Raw genomic sequence first — 12,940 nt, forward strand, 5'->3', positions numbered from 1 at the left:
AATAATGGTGACAAAAGAAAATCTCTGTGTGAACAACTAATAAAAAACGTCCAGCGTTTGCAAAAAGTCCGAAAATAATGATCATGATCATTATTTTGACATCCGTGGTAAAAAAGTCTGTTATTATAGTGCTTGAAAAGCACTATATTGTAATCCGTATTATTATAGTGCTTGAAAAGCACTATATTGTAATCCGTATTCTTCTTCTTCTTCTTCTTCTTCCGTTTCTTCTTCCAGCCATTTTTCTGCGCGTAATACAGCCCGAACCGCTTTGTGCACAGACTCAGTTCAAACAGCCTTTCGAAGCCCTAGGCGGTGTGTGGTGTGCTATCTATTTTTCGTTTCGATCGGATTTGTCGTTTTTAAGAAATTTACATTTAAAGACCCCTAATTTCCCATAGAAAATAATGGCCTATTGCAAATAATGGCCACACTCTAACCGCTAACAGCCAATCACAGCACGTATGCAAATAGCTGAGATATAGCAGCCAATAGGAACTCTAAGGTCTTGTCAGGCATGTATCACAACATCCACAGTCACATGTCCACTATTGGCCAATAGAAGATGTAATACATGGAAGGTCTTTAACGATTTTGTCTCACTGACATGAGTAAGATTGTCATGGTAACCGAGCAATGATCTTTACCATTATAAGTAGCAGAGGTCAGTCAGTAAAAAAAGAAGAGCTGAGGCAGCCATGTAGCAGGGACGGTACCCAAGCCGCTCTTAAAGGGACGGTACCCAAGCCGCTCTTAAAGGGACGGTACCCAAGCCGCTCTTAAAGGGACGGTACCCAAGCCGCTCTTAAAGGGACGGTACCCAAGCCGCTCTTAAAGGGACGGTACCCAAGCCGCTCTTAAAGGGACGGTACCCAAGCCCATCTTAAAAGGACGGTACCCAAGCCGCTCTTAGAGGGACGGTACCCAAGCCGCTCTTAGAGGGACGGTACCCAAGCCGCTCTTAGAGGGACGGTACCCAAGCCGCTCTTAAAGGGACGGTACCCAAGCCGCTCTTAAAGGGACGGTACCCAAGCCGCTCTTAAAGGGACGGTACCCAAGCCGCTCTTAAAGGGACGGTACCCAAGCCGCTCTCAAAGGGACGGTACCCAAGCCGCTCTTAAAGGGACGGTACCCAAGCCGCTCTTAAAGGGACGGTACCCAAGCCGCTCTTAAAGGGATGGTAACCAAGTCGCTGTGTAAGGGGAATTACATAAGTAGCTCTTAAAGGGACCCAAGTCGCTCTAAATGGGTCCCTTTAAGAGCGAAATAGGTCCCTTTAAGAGCAGAATGGATCCCTTTAAGAGCTACCTGGGTCCCTTTAAGAGCAAAATGGGTCTCTTCAAGAGCAAAATGGGTCCCTTTAAGAGCGAAATATGTTCCTTTAAGAGCAAAATCGGTCCCTTTAAGAGACCTGGGTCCCTTTAAGAGCGAAATATGTCCCTTTAAGAGCAAAATGGGTTCCTTTGAGAGCAACCTGGGTCCCTTTAAGAGCAAAATATGTCCCTTTAAGAGCAAAATGGGTCCCTTTAAGAGCGAAATATGTCCCTTAAAGAGCGAAATATGTCCCTTTAAGAGCAAAATGGGTTCCTTTGAGAGCGACCTGGGTCCCTTTAAGAGCAAAATATGTCCCTTTAAGAGCAAAATGGGTCCATTTAAGAGCGACCTTGGTCCCTTTAAGAGCGAAATATGTCCCTTAAAGAGCGAAATATGTCCCTTTAAGAGCAAAATGGGTTCCTTTGAGAGCGACCTGGGTCCCTTTAAGAGCAAAATATGTCCCTTTAAGAGCAAAATGGGTCCCTTTAAGAGCGAAATATGTCCTTTTAAGAGCAAAATGGGTTCCTTTAAGAGCGACCTGGGTCCCTTTAAGATCAAAATGGGTCCCTTTAAGAGCGACCTGGGTCCCTCTAGGAGCGACCTGGGGCCCTTTAAGAGCGAAATATGTACCTTTAAGAGCAAAATGGGTCCCTTTAGGAGCTAAATGGTTCCCTTTAAAAGCGACCTGGGTCCCTTTAAGAGCAAAATGGGGCCCTTTAAGAGTGACCTGGGGCTCTTTAAGAGCGAAATATGTACCTTTAAGAGCAAAATGGGTCCTTTTAAGTGCGACCTGGGTCCCTTTCAGAGCCACCTGGGTCCTTTTAAGAGGCACTTGGGTCCCTTTAAGTGCAACGGGGGCCCTTTAAGAGCGACCTGGGTCCCTTTAAGAGTGAAATTGTTCCCTTTAAGAGCGAAATGGGTCCCATTAAGAGCAACCTGGGTCCCTTTAAGAGTGACCTGGGTCCCTTTAAGAGTGGCCTGGGTCCCTTTAAGAGTGAAATGGGTCCTTTTAGGAGCGAAATGGGTCTCTTTAAGAGCGACCTGGGTCCCTTTAAGAGCGACCTGGGTTCCGTTAAGAGTGACCTGGGTCCCTTTAAGAGCGAAGGGACCCACGTCGCTCCTAAAGGGACCCATGTCGCTCTTAAAGGGGTTGTCCGGCGATAAAAAAATTATTCACAGAATAACACACATTACAAAGTTATACAACTTTGTAATGTATGTTATGTCTGTGAATGGCCCCCTTCCCCGTGTTTCCCCCCACCCACGCTAGACCCGGAAGTGTGGTGCATTATACTCACCGCATCTCGTGTCGTCCACGGTCTCCGATCGTCAGCAGTGACGTCTTCTTCGGGAGGCCGGCGGATCTTCCCAAGTGCCGGCAACCCTCTGCAGCGTCATCCGAAGCTCAGCCGCGATTGGCTGAGCATAACTGTGCTCAGCCAATCGCGGCTGAGCGGCTGATGACGCGGCCACGTCATCAGCTGCTCAGCCGCGATTGGCTGAGCACAGTTATGCTCAGCCAATCGCGGCTGAGCTTCGGATGACGCTGCAGAGGGCAGCCGGCACTCGGGAAGATCCGCTGGCCTCCCGAAGAAGACGTCACTGCTGAGGATCGGAGACCGTGGTCGGCACGTGACAGGTAATGTATAGCGCACCACACTTCCGGGTACACGGGTGGGGGTGGTGGGACACGGGGAAGGGGGCCATTCACAGACATAACATACATTACAAAGTTGTATAACTTTGTAATGTGTGTTATTCTGTGAATAATTTTTTATCGCCGGACAACCCCTTTAAAGGGATGGGACCCAAGTCGCTCTTAAAGGGACAGCACCCAGTATTAAAGTTAAATGGAAGTCACTGGTAAAGGGGCTCTCTTTTCAAGCTCTATGTATTTCCCTGGAAATGCATATCTAGTTCTTCTTCTTCTTCTTCCGTTTCTTCTTCTTCTTCTTCTTCCAGCCATTTTTCTGCGCCTAATACAGCCCGAACCGCTTTACACACAGACTCCGTTCAAACTGCGTTTCGAAGCCCTCGGCGGTCTGAGGTGTGCTATCTATTTTTTGTTTCGATCGGATTTGTCGTTTTTAAGAAATTTACGTTAAACGACCCCAAATTTCCCATACTCTAACCGCTAACAGCCAATCACAGCACATATGCAAATAGCTGAAAAATAGCAGCCAATATGAACTCTAAGGTCTTGTCAGGCAATGTATCACACCATCCACAGTCACATGTCCACTATTGGCCAATAGAAGATGTAATATATGGAAGGTTCTTAATGATTTTGTCTCACTGACATGAGTAAGATTGTCATGGTAACCGAGCAATGATCTTTACCATTATAAGTACCCAGATCACTTTTAAAGGGACCCAGATCGCCCTTAAAGGAACGCAAGTCGCTCTTAAAGAACCCAAGTCGCTCTTAAAGGGACGGGAGCCATGTCGCTCTTATAGGGACCCAAGTCGCTCTTAAAAAGGACGGAACCCAAGTCACTCTTCAAGGGTCCCATGTAGCTCTTAAAGGGATCCAAGACGCTCTTAAAGTGACGGGACCCAAGTTGCTCTTAAACGGACGGGACGCATGTTGCTCTTAAAGGGACCCAAGTCACTCCAAAAGGTATGGGACCCATGTCGCTTTTAAAGAGACCCATGTCGCTAGAGCGACCTGGGTCCTTTTAATAGCGACCCGGGTCCCTTTAAGAGCGACCTGGGTCCCTTTAAGAGCGACCTGGGTCCCTTTAAGAGCGTCCTGGGTCCCTTTAAGAGCGTCCTGGGTCCCTTTAAGAGCAAAATATGTCCCTTTAAGCGTGAAATTGGTCCCTTTAAGAGCGACCTGGGTCCCTTTAAGAGCGAAATATGTCCTTTTAAGAGCAAAATGGGTCCCTTTAAGAGCGACCTGGGTCCCTTTAGGAGCAACCTGGGTCCCTTTAAGAGCATAATATGTCCCTTTAAGAGCGACCTGGGTCCCTTTAAGAGCGAAATGGGCATCTTTAAGAGCGACCTGGGTCCCTTTAAGAGCAAAATATATCCCTTTAAGCGTGAAATTGGTCCCTTAAAGAGTGACCTGGGTCCCTTTAAGAGCGAAATATGTCCTTTTAAGAGCAAAATGGGTCCCTTTAAGAGCGACCTGGGTCCCTTTAGGAGCGACCTGGGTCCCTTTAAGAGCATAATATGTCCCTTTAAGAGCGACCTGGGTCCCTTTAAGAGCGAAATGGGCATCTTTAAGAGCGACCTGGGTCCCTTTAAGAGCAAAATATATCCCTTTAAGCGTGAAATTGGTCCCTTAAAGAGCAACCTGGGTCCCTTTAAGAGCGACCTGGGTCCCTTAAGGAGCGACCTGGGTCCCTTAAGGAGCGACCTGGGTCCCTTAAAGAGCGAAATGGGTCCCTTTAAGAGAGAAATGGGTCCCTTTAAGAGCAAAATATATCCCTTTAAGCGTGAAATTGGTCCCTTTAAGAGCAACCTGATTCCCTTTAAGAGCAACCTGGGTCCCTTTAAGAGCGAAATATGTCCCTTTAAGAGCAAAATGGGTCCCTTTAAGAGCGACCTGGGTCCCTTTAAGAACAAAATATGTCCCTTTAAGAGCAAAATGGGTCCCTTTAAGAGCGACCTGGGTCCCTTTAAGCGTGAAATTGGTCCCTTTAAGAGTGACCTGGGTCCCTTTAAGAGTGACCTGGGTCCCTTTAAGCGTGAAATTGGTCCCTTTAAGAGTGACCTGGGTCCCTTTAAGAGTGACCTGGGTCCCTTTAACCCCTTAAGGACCGGGCCTGAAATGGCCTTAAGGACCGGAGCAAATTTTATGAATTTGACCAGTGTCACTTTATTCATTAATAACTTCGGGATGCTTTTACCTATCCGGCTGATTCTGAGATTGTTTTCTCGTGACATATTGTACTTTACATTTCTTGTAAATTGGAGTCGATACTTATAACGAATCTTTATGAAAAAACCCAAAATAGCGTGAAAAATTGTGAAAAAATGCATTTTTCCAACTTTAAAACTTTTCTGCTTATACAGAAAATGGTTATATCACATAAATTATATATTAAATAGCATTAGCAACATGTCTACTTTATGTTGGCGGCATTTACTAAACTATATTTCATTTTTTATAGACAATAGAAAGCTTAAAACATTAGCAGCAAATTTCCAAATTTTCAGTAAAATTTCAAAATCAGATATTTTTAGGGAACTGTTCAGGTTTAGGCTGGGTTCACACTACGTATATTTCAGTCAGTATTGTGGTCCTCATATTGCAACCAAAACCAGGAGTGGATTAAAAACACAGAAAGGATCTGCTCACACAATGTTGAAATTGAGTGGATGGCCGCCATTTAATGGCAAATATTTGCTGGTATTTTAAAACAACGGCTGTTATATTGAAATAATGGCCGTTATTTACTGGTATATGGCGGCCATCCACTCAATTTCAACATTGTGTGAACAGATCCTTTCTGTGTATTCAATCCACTCCTGGTTTTGGTTGCAATATGAGGACCACAATACTGACTGAAATATACCTAGTGGGAACCCAGCCTCAAAGTGTATTTGAGGGGACTGTGTGTTAGAAAGCCCCACGAAGCACCCCATTTCAGAAACTGCACCCCCTAAACTCTGCAAAAGCACATCCAGAAAGTTTTTTAACCCTTTAGGGGAGTCACAGAAATAAAAGCTAAGTGTGTAAGAAATTTGAAAATTTTAATTTTCTGTGCAGAGATTTTATTGTAATCCAATATTTTTCATAATTATAAGCTTATTACCAGAGAAATGCACCCCAATATTGATTGCCCCGTTTCTGCAGTTTATAGAAATACCCCATATGTGGCCCTATTGCGCTATTTGACGCAACCACAAGCCTCAGATATAAGGGAGCGCCTAGTGAATTTCAATGGCTCCGTTATTTTTGGTCATTTTTGACTGTACCACTTCAGGTTGGCAGAGGCTCTGGGGTGCCAAAACCTAAAAAACACCCCTAAAGGGACACCATTTAGAAAACTACACCCCTCAAGGAATGTAACAAGGGGTGCGGTGAGCATTCGGACCCCACAGGTGCTTCACAGATTTTCCAAACAATATGGCTTGAAAAAAGACTAAAGTATTTTTTACACTAAAATGTTGTTCTAGCCTTCAATTTTTCATTTTCACAAAGGGATAAAAGGAAAAAAAAAAACACAAAACATGTAGCGCAGTTTCTCCCGAGTCCAGAAACACCCCACATGTGGACATAAAGTGCCAAGCGGGCGCAGGACGAGCCTCCAAAGGGAAGGAGCGCCAATTGGCTTTTGGAAGCTGGATTTGGATGGAATGGATTTCAAGGGCCATGTCGCATTTACAGAGCCCTCGTGCTGCCAAGACACTGGAAACCCCCCACAAGTGACCCCATTCTGGAAACTACACCCCTCAAGGAATCTAACAAAGGGGTGCAGTGAGCATATGGACCCCACTGGTGACGGGCACAAATGTGGAAAAATGTGACGTGAAAGTGAAAATTTTCATTTTTTCACTTTCATGGCACAAATGTGCCCGTCATCCAGGGGTCCATATCCTCACTGCACCCCTTGTTAGATTCCTTGAGGGGTGTAGTTTCCAGAATGGGGTCACTTGTGGGGGGTTTACAGTGTTTTGGCAGCACAAGGGCTCTGTAAATGCGACATGGCGTTCATCATCCATTCTAGCCAAATCCAACCTCTAAAATCCAAATGGCGCTCCTTCCCTTCAGAGGCTTGCCCTGCACCCACATGGCGCTTTATGTCCACATGTGGGGTATTTACGGACTCGGGGGGAAATTGCTCTACACATTGTGTTTTTTTTTCTCTTTTAACCCCTTGTGAAAATGATAAATTCAAGGCTAGACCAACATTATAGTGTAAAAAATTTAATATTTCATTTTCACGCCACATTGTTCCACATTTGTGTCCGTCACCAGTGGGGTCCATATGCTGACTACAAACCTTGTTACATTCCTTGAGGGGTGTAGTTTCCATAATAGGGTCACTTGTGGGGGGTTTAACTGTCTTGGCAACACAGGGGCCTTTTGAATGCAACATGGCCCCTCGAAATCCATTCCATCCAAATCCAGCCTTCAAAAACCAAATGGCGCACCTTCCCTTTGGAGGCTTACCCTGCACCCGCATGGCGCTTTATGTCCACATGTGGGGTATTTCCGTACTCAGGGGAAATTGCTCTACACATTGTGTTTTTTTTTTATCTTTTAACCCCTTGTAAAAATGAAAAAATCAAGACAAGATCAATGATTTAGAGTAAAAATTAAAAAAAATTACACTAAATGTTAGTCTAGCCTTGATTTTTTTCCATTTCCACAAGGGGTTAAAAAAGAAAATGAACACAAAACGTGTAGGGTAGTTTCCCCTGAGTACGAAAATACCCCACATGTGGACATAATTTGCCATATGGGCACAGGGCAAGTCACCAAAAGGACAGAGCGCCATTTAGAGGCTGGAATGGGGGATGGAGACCATGTCGCAATTACAAAGCTCCTGTGCTGCCAGAACAGTAGAAACCCCCCACAAGTGACCCAATTCTGGAAACTACACCCCATAAGGAATCTAACAAGGGGTGCAGTGAGCATATGGACCCCACTAGTGATGGGCACATGTGTAGAACATGTGCCGTGAAAATAAAAAATACAATTTTTTTCATTTTCACGTCCCACATGTGCCCGTCACCAGGGGGCCATATACCCGCTGCCCCACTTGTTAGATTCCTTATGGGGTGTAGTTTCCAGAATGGGGTCACTTGTGGGGGGTTTCTACTGTCCTGGCCGCACAGAGGCTTTGTAATTGCATCATGGCATCCTCTAATGGGAATGGCGGCCATACCTATTTAGCTGGGGAAAAGGGACAATTCTAATTTATTTGGGGGTATTAGGCCAATTATTAGTTTATAAGGTTGGAAATGACAGGTGTCCATCAAACTCAACCTGTGTTGATCCAGAGGAAGGCAAAAAACCCCTCGTGAGGCAGACGACAGTAGCCTCATCACTGGGAAAAATTCCTTCCCGACTCCATAATGGCGATCAGAATAATCCCTGGATCAACGTGACCCCTGAAATAGGAATAAGGGACAGAATTTAGATAATGTAGAACCCCAGTGACGTGTGGTACGCCTTGGAGCGATCCAGTATGCAGAGGCCGGGGGGATCAGGACAGGTGTCACACTGGAAAATGGTGTCCTTCCTTATCTCCTGTTACGCCACACTCTGCACTTCTTCTGGGGTCTCCCTTTCTCCAGTGTGGGGGACGTCACCTGGAAAATGTTGCCCTGGTGCGATACGGGGTCCTTCATATCCAGAAGTGCTGGGTCCGCTCCATGGCTGCTAAATATTAGGGCTCTATTACTACTTCTGATATTTTCGGATCGTGCCGCAAGCTACAATAGCTCGGGCAGCGAGGGACCGGAAGAGGGGGTGCTGGTATAAATGTTATCCCCGTACATGTGGTGGTGACCTTTATCCAGCAGTGGGAAGATCAGTTCCCGGAGGATCTTTCCACTTGTTCCGAGGATGGGGGGGGGAGGGGGCATCTGGGGGCTGGATTCGAGTGTCCCTTCCTTCACACACTCTAAGGGTACGTGCACACTGCGGAATCGCGAAGGATAACCCTTTGTGCATTCCGCAGCTGGCACCCGTCGGCGGACTGATGCAGGCGCACGTCTCCGTCCGTGTCGTAGACTCCATTCTATGCACGGGCGGATTCCGCTCTGCGTCCAACGTGTTGATGGAATGACGGATGATGGAATCCGCCCGTGCATAGGATAGAGTCTATGACACGGGCGGAGACGCGCCCCTGCATCAGTCCGCTGGCGGGTGCCAGCTGCGGAATGCACGAAGGGTTATCCTTCGCCATTCCGCAGTGTGCACGTACCCTAAATCTGTAAGTGTACCCTGAGGTACTCTCACAGAGTTTGTAGAATTTCACGCCATACCGTCATCTCTTATTGGGACGGTACTGGCGGAAAAGACGTGTCTGGGGGGCAGCGTACGCTACGCTACTCCCAGACACGTCACTGGATGATGAGGAGGATGAGGATGAATGGAGGAAAGAAGGATCCCACCATTCATCCTCACTGGCTGTTTCGGTGTCGGAGGCAATAATAACGTATGCGTCCGATACCGAAAACACCCTGGGGGCCATCTTTATATGGGGATTGGTATATGGGGTATGTAGTGGTGTAGTGTAAAACTTTATTCAATGTAGTGTGGTGTAATGTAGTGTTTTTTTTGTGTTTTTTACAGTGAGTATACAAAAAAAACCTACGCCAAAAATGGTGTTGCTGATAAATGCCGCACTTATGTTCGGCACTTATCAGCAGACCGTGGCAGTAGGATATATAAAAAACCCACCCTACGCCAAAAAGGAGGAGTTGCTGATTAGCAGCGCACTTTCGTGCGATGCTGATCAACACTCAGCGGCGATAGGGTGCGGAAAATAGAAAAAAAAAAATTGGGAAAATTTTTTTTTTTTTTTACTACATTCTGAACATCCCTGTAGTGGCTGATACGTGTATTACACTTATCAGCCGCTAGGGGGCAGCAGAGCGCAAGATCCGAAAATAGACGACGCTGGAGCCGGAAAAATCCGAAAAAAGACGACGCTGGAGCCGGAAAAAGCTGATCGGGACTCACGGAAGAAGCCGAAGACCCGACAAGATGAAGAGGACGCCGGGAACCCGGAAGACGCCGATCAGGACCCCGGGACAGGTGAGTAATGTACAAATACCTGCTCTGGACCCCTCAGCTACCTAGCTGAGGGGTCCGGAGCAGGTATTTATTACTTGTGGGGACTTTGATCGCCGTGAACGGCCGGCCGGCTGGCCGGCCGTTCACGGCGATCGGGCCGGTGGTACCGTGACCACCATTACTTTTTACAGTAATGGCGGTCGGTGCCGTCCTCGGACAGCACCGACCGCCATTTTTTTCCGGGTCATCGGGCCACCGATGGCCCGGAAAGGTTCCGATCGCCGCTATGGGCTTATCAGCCAATAGCGGCGATCGTCGGCATGGGGGGGGGTTAACAACCCTCCATGCCGACAGGGAGAGATGGCCTGCTATGTATTATAGCAGGCTATGTCCCCCGATCGGGACCCGGCCGGCCGCGGCGCCCTCTTAAAGGACCCGCGTACCGGTACGTCATGGGTCCTTAAGTGACAGTGATCCATGACGTGCCGGTACGTCATGGGTCCTTAAGAGGTTAAGAGTGACCTGGGTACCTTTAAAAGCAAACTGGGTCCCTTTAAGAGCGAAATGGGTCCCTTTTAAGAGCGTCCTGGGTCCCTTTAAGAGCGACCTGGGTCTCTTTAAGAGCAAAATATGTCCCTTTAAGAGCGAAATATGTCCCTTTAAAAGCAAAATGGGTCCCTTTAAGAGCGACCTGGGTCACTTTAAGAGCAAACTGGATCCATTTTAGTGCGATCTGGGTCCCTTTTAGATCGACCTGGGTCCCTTTAAGAGCGAAATGGTTCCTTTAAGAGCGACCTGGGTCCCTTTAAAAGCAAAATGGGTCCCTTTAAACGTGAAATTGGTCCCTTTATGAGTGAAATTGGTCCCTTTAAGAGTGACCTGGGTCCCTTAAAGAGCTAAATATGTCCCTTTAAGAGCAAAATGGGTCCCTTTAAGAGCGAAATGGGTCCCTTTAAGAGCTACCTGGGTCCCTTTAAGAGCGAAATGGGTCCCTTTAAGAGCGACCTGGGTCCCTTTAAGAGCAACCTGGGTCCCTTAAAGAACGATCTGGGTCCCTTTAAGAGCGAAATGGATCCCTGTAAGAACGAAATGGGTCTCTTTAAGAGCGACCTGGGTCCCTTTAAGTGTGAAGAGACCCATGTCGCTCCTAAAGGGACCCATGTCGCTCTTAAAGGGACGGGACCCATGTCGCTCTTAAAGGGACGGGAGCCAAGTTACTCTTAAAGGGATGGGACCCAAGTCGCTCTTAAAGGGACAGCACCCAGCATTTATGTTAAAAGGAAGTCACTGGTAAACAAGCGCTCTTTTCAAGCACTATGTATTTCCCTGGAAATGCAAATCTAGTTATAGTGCTTGAAAAGCACTATATTGTAATCCGTATTCTTCTTCTTCTTCTTCTTCTTCTTATTCCGTTTCTTCTTCTTCTACTTCTTCCAGCCATTTTTATGCACGTAATACAGCCCGAACCGCTTTGCGCACAGACTCCATTCAAACTGCGTTTCGAAGCCCTCAGTAGTGTGTGGTGTGCTATCTATTTTTTGTTTCGATCGAATTTGTCGTTTTTAATACATTTACGTTTAAAGACCCCGAAATTCCCATAGAAAATAATGGCCAATTGCAAATAGTGGCCACACTCTAACTGCTAACAGCCAATCACAGCACATATGCAAATAGCTGAAATATAGCAGCCAATAGGAACTCTTAAGGTCTTGTCAGTCAATGTATCACACCATCCACAGTCACATGTCCACTATTGGCCAATAGAAGATGTAATATATGGAAGGTCCTTAACGATTTTGTCTCACTGACATGAGTAAGATTGTCATGGTAACCGAGCAATGATCTTTACCATTATAAGTACCCAGATCGCTCTTAAAGGGATCCAGGTCGGCCATTAAAGGAACGCAAGTCGCTCTTAAAGGGACCCAAGTCGCTCTTAAAGGGACGGGAGCCATGTCGCTCTTAAAGGGACCCAAGTCGTTCTTAAAGGGAGCCAAGTCGCTCTTAAAGGGACGGGACCCAAGGTTCTCTTAAAGAGACGGGACCCAAGTTGTTCTTAAACGGACGGGATGCATGTTGCTCTTAAAGGGACCCAAGTCACTCCAAAAGGTATGGGACCCATGTCTTCTCTAAAAGAGACCCATGTCCCTTTAAGAGCGACCCGGGTCCCTTTAAGAGCGACCTGGGTCCTTTTAAGAGCAAAATGGGTCCCTTTAAGAGCGAAATGGGTCCCTTTAAGAGCGACCTGGGTCCCTTTAAGAGCAATCTGGGTCCCTTTAAGAGTGAAATGGGTCCCTTTAAGAGCGATCTGAGTCCCTTTAAGAGCGAAATGGGTCCCTTTAAGAGCGAATTGGATCCCTTTAAGAGCGAATTGGATCCCTTTAAGAGAGAAATATGTCCCTTTAAGAGCGACCTGAGTCCTTTTAAGAGCAAAATGGGTCCCTTTAAGAGCGACCTGAGTCCCTTTAAAAGTAAAATTGGTCCCTTAAAGAGAGACCTGGGTCCCTTTAAGAGCGGAATGGATCCCTTTAAGAGCGACCTGGGTCCCTTTAAGAGCAAAATTGTTTCCTTTTAAGAGCGACCTAGGTCCCTTTAAGAGCAAAATATGTCCCTTTAAGAGCAAAATGGGTCCCTTTAAGAGCGACCTGGGTCCCTTTAAGTGCAACCTTGGGTCCCTTTAAGAGCAAAATATGTCCCTTTAAGAGCAGCCAGGGTCGCTTTGAGAGCAACCTGGGTCCCTTTGAGAGCGACCTGGGTCCCTTTAAGAGCGACCTGGGTCCCTTTAAGTGCGACCTGGGTCCCTTTAAGAGCGACCTGGGTCCCTTTAAGAGCGACCTGGGTCCCTTTAAGAGCGAAATATGTCCCTTCAAGAGCAACCTGGGTCCCTTTAAGAGCGACCTGGGTCCCTTTAAGAGCAACCTGGGT

At 46.8% G+C, this 12,940-nt stretch overlaps 1 protein-coding gene across 1 annotated transcript in view; it reads right to left on the minus strand.

Moving 5' to 3' along the window:
• The window catches only part of CDH23 (cadherin related 23), a 671,672-nt gene that overhangs the window by 421,923 nt on the left and 236,809 nt on the right, over positions 1 to 12,940 (minus strand). The gene's annotated exons all lie outside the window — the stretch shown is intronic.

This window comes from Dendropsophus ebraccatus, chromosome 8, assembly GCF_027789765.1.
Source record: "Dendropsophus ebraccatus isolate aDenEbr1 chromosome 8, aDenEbr1.pat, whole genome shotgun sequence".
NCBI lineage: Eukaryota > Metazoa > Chordata > Amphibia > Anura > Hylidae > Dendropsophus > Dendropsophus ebraccatus.